The following is a 6,000-nucleotide window of genomic DNA, read 5'->3' on the forward strand; positions in this document are numbered from 1 at the left end:
CTTTAAAAGGGCATCGGGAGAGGGGAGCCCCTAGGGTCTCACCGAAGGAGAGATGATGTCAGCAGCCAGCATGTCGTCAACTGCCGATTAGACATGCTGTTTCTCTGCTGGTCAGAGGGAAGTTCGATACATCCTTGATCGACTAGGATTCTGATCGGCATCTTAGCGAGGAAATCTGTGCCCAGCAGGCAGGGTACCACAAGAGATGACAAAACCAAAATAGGCCCTGCCAATTTGATGTCGCCAATTGAAATCTGCGCGTTAATTTGGCCGATGATACCCAGCGAACCACCGTTAGCAGCAAAACACGGGACAAAAACCCGTTGCAGGGGTCGACACCGAACGGGCAAAATGTTGTAGATTAAATCCGAAATGACACACCAGTATCGACGAGTACACGGAATATAACCCCTTCGATAGAACCGATGACGACGGAAGAACCAGCGGCCGCGGCAACAACCCTGTGGGCCTGCTCCGACCACTGAACAGGTCGGAGCTCCCGTTCGGAATCAAAGCGATCGCGCCCCCCAGCACCCATCGACCAGTGAACACACATTGCGGTGTGTTTGGGTGTGTATGGTGAGAGCAAAGGTCGAACGTGTGAGGTGCCGCGACTCGCCTGGGTATGTCGTGAAGCCATGGATGTTTTTTGGTCCAGGGCCCGAGGTCCGGAGGTGCAACATCAGGGCGCCCGGCAGTCAGATGTCATGTGGCTCCGTAAACCACAGTTGAAGCAGGTGACGTCCGTGCGGGGAGAAAGCCATCTCTGCTGGCGGTCGTCACGATACGGTCGGACGACCTCTGCCCCAAAGGTCGGATCATCATGAAGGCCTTGTCGGATGAAGGCCCGTCATCCGTGCAGGTGGGCACCGATGTCGAAGCGCAGACGACGATGGTGGAGTCGCGATGGAGCAGCAGGTGGATGCTCCTGGCGGCGCGCAGCGAACACATGTTTTCGTCATCCACAGTTTGGATGACGATACGGAGTTCCCACGCTAAGTCCAGCAGTTTTTGTAGGACAAGGGCGTCAATGGCCTCATTGTCCATCTGCGGATAGGCGGCCCTCGCCATGGCCAGCAGAGCTCTGCGGAAGGCGAGTGGCGATTCCGCAGAGGTCCACCGCCGTACCGCGAAATGGTGATTGATGTCCGATGGTGGTCCGTAAACTTTGGACATCCGTCGGAGTGCCAAGTGCATCGTTGCCCTCTCCGGTTTTAGAATGGTGATGAGGGCGGCGAGGGCATGGTCATCTAGAGCGGCTGGGAGCACAAGCAGCACCTCCGCGTCCGACCAGCCCACCATCTCTTGGTGGGCGAGAAAATGGCGTTGAAACGCCACCCAGTCGCCGCTTGCCACCATGAACTCCCGCAGGACTGGCAGGCGTTGCTGCAGGGTCAACGCGCGCCCCATTGTGAGCTGTCCGGAATCAATTTTGAGATCGGTGATTGCTGGCCCGATGGCGTCCATTGTAGCGGGTCGCCCGTGTGATGACATGGCGCCCGTCGGTTAGTTGGGCCCGCTCATGTCCGTTGTTGATGACACGGCGCATTGTGGTTGGTCTGGGACGCTCCCAGGATGCATCCGGCTTCTGCTTCCGGCAGAAGTGCGTGGTTCCTCAGCGGGAATTTCAAAATGCGCGGCCAGTCTGCTGGCGGGAATGGCCATTGGTGGCTGCTCGGCTCCGTCCGCAATCTCCAGCGCTGTCCCACAATGGTCAATTTCTTTGAGGATCGAAGCTGCGGCATGCAGCAGTTGTTGCGAGACAGGAGTACGCAGGCCCGAGTGCGTCGCCTGGGGCAGATGAGGCGATCAGCGGCTGAGCCAGTAGCAGCCGGCAGTGTCTCGGCGTCCTCCGTAGGGCTACCTGCCCCTGCAGCCGAGTCGTTGTTGTCGTCCTCTGGGCCCCTAATGCGACTTGTTTACCTTGTATCCATTTTTGGCCACTTCTGACACCAGTTGTAGTGGGTAAATAATTGGAGGAGAACTTCTTTTGAGGCAAAACGATATTTATTAACAATCAGGGTACAGTTCCCTAACACGAGGGGATAACGGCCCCTTCCACCCGATACCTAAGGAGGTATGGCCTCCGGGCTACACGACCGCCTAACACTGGGACCACCCTGCACGTCTTTGTATCCCTCTGGCTAGGGGGCTCTCGGGGAGACTATCCCGACCCAACCGTGCCAAGGTGTACGGGTCCTGACCTCTGGTCCGCTCAGACCCGGCCCTTAGAAGGACATCGGGAGAGGAGAGCCCCAGGGTCTCACCACTGGCAACACTCCACTCAGCTCCGGCCCTGAGAAGGGCAGGGTCCTATTCTAGCCCCGTCCTCGGTCTCCGCACTGGTATGATGACTGCGCCGGACCCTTGAGAGGTCCGGCTTATATACTGGTTCGTCACTTGCTCCGCCCTAGCCACGCCTCCCTTCCAGAACTTTCTGGAAGGTGACATCATCCCCCAGTCCCCCCTCCCGGGGTCCGGGGATTGTGTCCCAGGATCCGCTTCCCAGGGATTGTCGTTGGCCCCTTGGGCCATGGTCACTAACCCTGGCGTGATAGCGCTTCCGCATACTGTTGACGAGAAGGGGGAGCTACCCGCTAACAGGATGGGATGTGTCGAGTAATGCCTCTACATCACCCCCCCCCCCCCCTTCGAAGCCTGCAGCCATCCTGGCTGTAACAATAGAACGAATAAAACGTGAATATGAAACAGAGAACGCGTGTGCCTCGTGAAAAAAACGCAACAACGTTAGCCCTGCATAAATACCCCAACCCCCTATACAAATACACACTATATACATATATACGTAAGAATATCGAGTGGCCATGGACACGATCCTGCACAACGCAAGCAATAACAAGTCAATGGGGAAGAAGAAGAAAAAGAGGAACCCCGCACGATGGATGGTAAGTAACACCGCGGCCATGACGCAAGTAACCAGTGGCGCAAGGTCAGTGATTAATACAGAACACGTGTGTGAGGAAAAGTGAACGAGGGCCTCATGAAAACCCCCGAGCTTTAGCGCGTATGGTTGTCGCTGGGCCGTCATAGGGAACGGGAGGCTTCCTTGGCGGAACAGGTGGGACGGGTGTGTCGGCCGGCACGCCTGGCAGATCTTGTGAGAACTTGGCGGTAGGAGCGAGCGGTGTCGATCGACACGGCCCCGTTACTCCCGTGTCACCTGCAAGAAGGACAACACGGCTGCGCTGTGGGTTAGGCACCAATGTCACACGCTCGGCCCCCACGGTGTGTGAGTGACGCAGGAATGCGTGGCACGATGAAGGGCTTCAACCGCGAGGGGTGTACAAACCAACGTCGCCTGCCCCATCGGAACTTGACGCACTGAGAGCAGACAACCTCGACAATTTCGACGCGACCCTTCCGTGGTTTCAGCATGGAAGGGTCCCGAACAGACTCGGCAGAAGATGACATTTCTGCGGCTTGAACTTCAAGTTTGCAGCACGCATTTTCAGAAAAACAGCTCGCAATCGCTCGAGGTGTTCATTGAAGAGGCCCTGCAGCGTTCGTAAGGCAGTCTTGGGTTTTGACGCTTCGTCGAGGGGGATTGCCAAAACCCCGACAGAAGGTCCAGCGTGGAGAAGTAGCGTGCACCCACCAGGGCGTCCAATGACTCGTTCATGCGTGGGAGAGGGTAAGCGTCGGCCACCTAAATTTTATTTAGACGCCGAAAATCTACGCAAAACCGCAGACTGCCATCGTGATTTTTGACTAGCACTATGGGAGCACCCCAAGGGCTAATCGAAGGAGAGATAAGGTCAGCAGCCATTATGTCGTCAACTGCCGATTTGACATGCTGTTTCTCTGCTGGGCTGAGCCGAAATGGGTTTTTCCGGATGGGAGCAGCGTCACCAGCGTGGTCCCTCAACGGGAATTTAAAAATGCGCGGCCAGTCTGTTGGCGGAAATGGCCGTTGGTGGCTGCTCGGCTCCATCCGCCATCTCCTGCGCTGTCCCGCCACGGTCAATTTCTTCGAGGATCGAAGCCGCGGCATGGAGCAGTTGAGCGAGACGGGAGTGCGCAGCCCCGAGTGCGTCGCCCGCAGCAGGTGAGGCGATTGGCAGCTGAGCCGGTAGTTGAGCGGCCGGCAGTGTCTCTGCGTCCTCTGTAGGGCTCCCTGCCCCTGCAGCCGAGTCGTTGTTGTCATCCTCTGGGCCCCTAATACGACTTGTTCTCCTTGTATCCATTTTTGGCCACTTTTGACACCAGTTGTAGTGGGTAAATAATTGGAGGAAAACTTATTGTGAGGCAACACAATATTTATGAACAATCTGGGTACACGAAGGGGTAACGGCCCCTTCCACCCAATTCCTAAGGAGGTATGGCCTCCGGGCTACACAACCGCCTAACACTGGGACCACCCTGCACGTCTTTGTATCCCTCCAGGTAGGGGGCTCTAGGGGTGGCTATCCCGACCTGACCGTGCCAAGGTGTAAGGTTCCTGATCTCTGGTCCGCTCAGACCCGACCCTTAGAAGGACATCGGGAGAGGGGAGCCCCAGGGTCTCACCACTGGCCACACTCCACTCAGCTCCGGCCCTGAGAAGGGCAGCGGAGCTTGGGGTCCAGGGTCCTATTCTAGCCCCTTCCTTGGTCTCCGCACTGGTATGATGACTGAGCCGGAACCTTGAGATGTCCGGCTTGTATGCTGGTTCGTGGCTTGCTCTGCCCTAGCCACGCCTCCCTTCCAGAACTTTCTGGAAGGTGACATCATCCCCCAGTCCCCCCTCCTGGGGTCCGGGGATTGTGTCCCAGGATCCACTTCCCAGGGATTGTCGTTGGCCCCTTGGGCCATGGCAGAGGTCGCAAACGGGTTTTGATTCCTTACCCGTACCCGTACCCGGCTGCACCAGGGTCGCAGCGGAACTTGGGATACCCGGCTACCCGTACCTGGCTGGGTATCGGGTAGGGTACGGGTACCCGATTGCGACCTCTGGCATGAAGCCATGTTGCAGGTGCGGATGGGTTGATTCTAGGAACTTGAATTGTGAGAATAGACAAGATGTTGGGAAATGAGTGACAAACGGTGACTCACCAGTGACTCACGGCCTACCCGTACCCGTACCCGGCCGGGTACGGGTAGCCGGGTATCGGGTAGGGTACGGGTATCGGGTACCCGATTGCGACCTCTGGGCCATGGTCACTAACCCTGGCATGATAGCGCTTCCGCCCCCTGTTGACGACAATTGGGAGCTACCCGCTAACAGAATGGGGAGTGCCGATGAATGCCTCTACATACATATAAAGGTGGGCTCGGCCATTCCTCTCAATCCATAGCTGGGAAGGGGTAATCGCAACTCCATTGAGAGGAGTAAGATGAGGATGAGGGGAGAAGAAGTAACTTTTTTTTAAACTTCCTCGGCCAATTCCCAGATATAGAATTCATGTGTCGGGCCATGGGGGGCAGCCCCCTGGCCAATTGGCACCGAGCGTGTGCGCGTGTACATGCGTGCGTGTGTGGGCGGGTGTGTATGTAGTAGGGAGCGATTATCTGAACCGATCCTGGGCCTACCCTAGGTCGACTCAGCCTCAAATGAGTACCTGGTGCAATGTGTACACATTGTCACTAGAGAGACAAAGGAGGCCGGGCGTGGTGTCAGACACCCCTTCATGTGCTGTGCCGGCCTTTATAGGTGCTCGCTAACAGCACTTGCTCCGACAGTCTGTTAAGGCTACACGGGGGATTTTTGTCTTTGTCTTTTTTATATATAGTGGGGAGCGGTAGTGTAGCAGTTAACGCGCTGCGCTACAAAGCTGGCGATCCGGGTTCGATTCCCGCTCACGGCCAACACCAGTGACGATTATATTATCTGAACCGATCCTGGGCCTCTCCTAGGCCGACTCAGCCTCAAATGAGTACCTGGTGCGATGTGTAAACATCGCCACGGGGAGACAAATGTGGCCGGTCGTGGTATTGGTCACCCACCCCCTCGTGTGATGTGCCAGCCTTCATAGGTGCTCGCTAACAGCACTCGCCCCAACA

The sequence above is a fragment of the Lampetra planeri genome, chromosome 13 (genome assembly GCF_965212315.1).
Source record: "Lampetra planeri chromosome 13, kcLamPlan1.2.h2, whole genome shotgun sequence".
Taxonomy (NCBI): domain Eukaryota; kingdom Metazoa; phylum Chordata; class Hyperoartia; order Petromyzontiformes; family Petromyzontidae; genus Lampetra; species Lampetra planeri.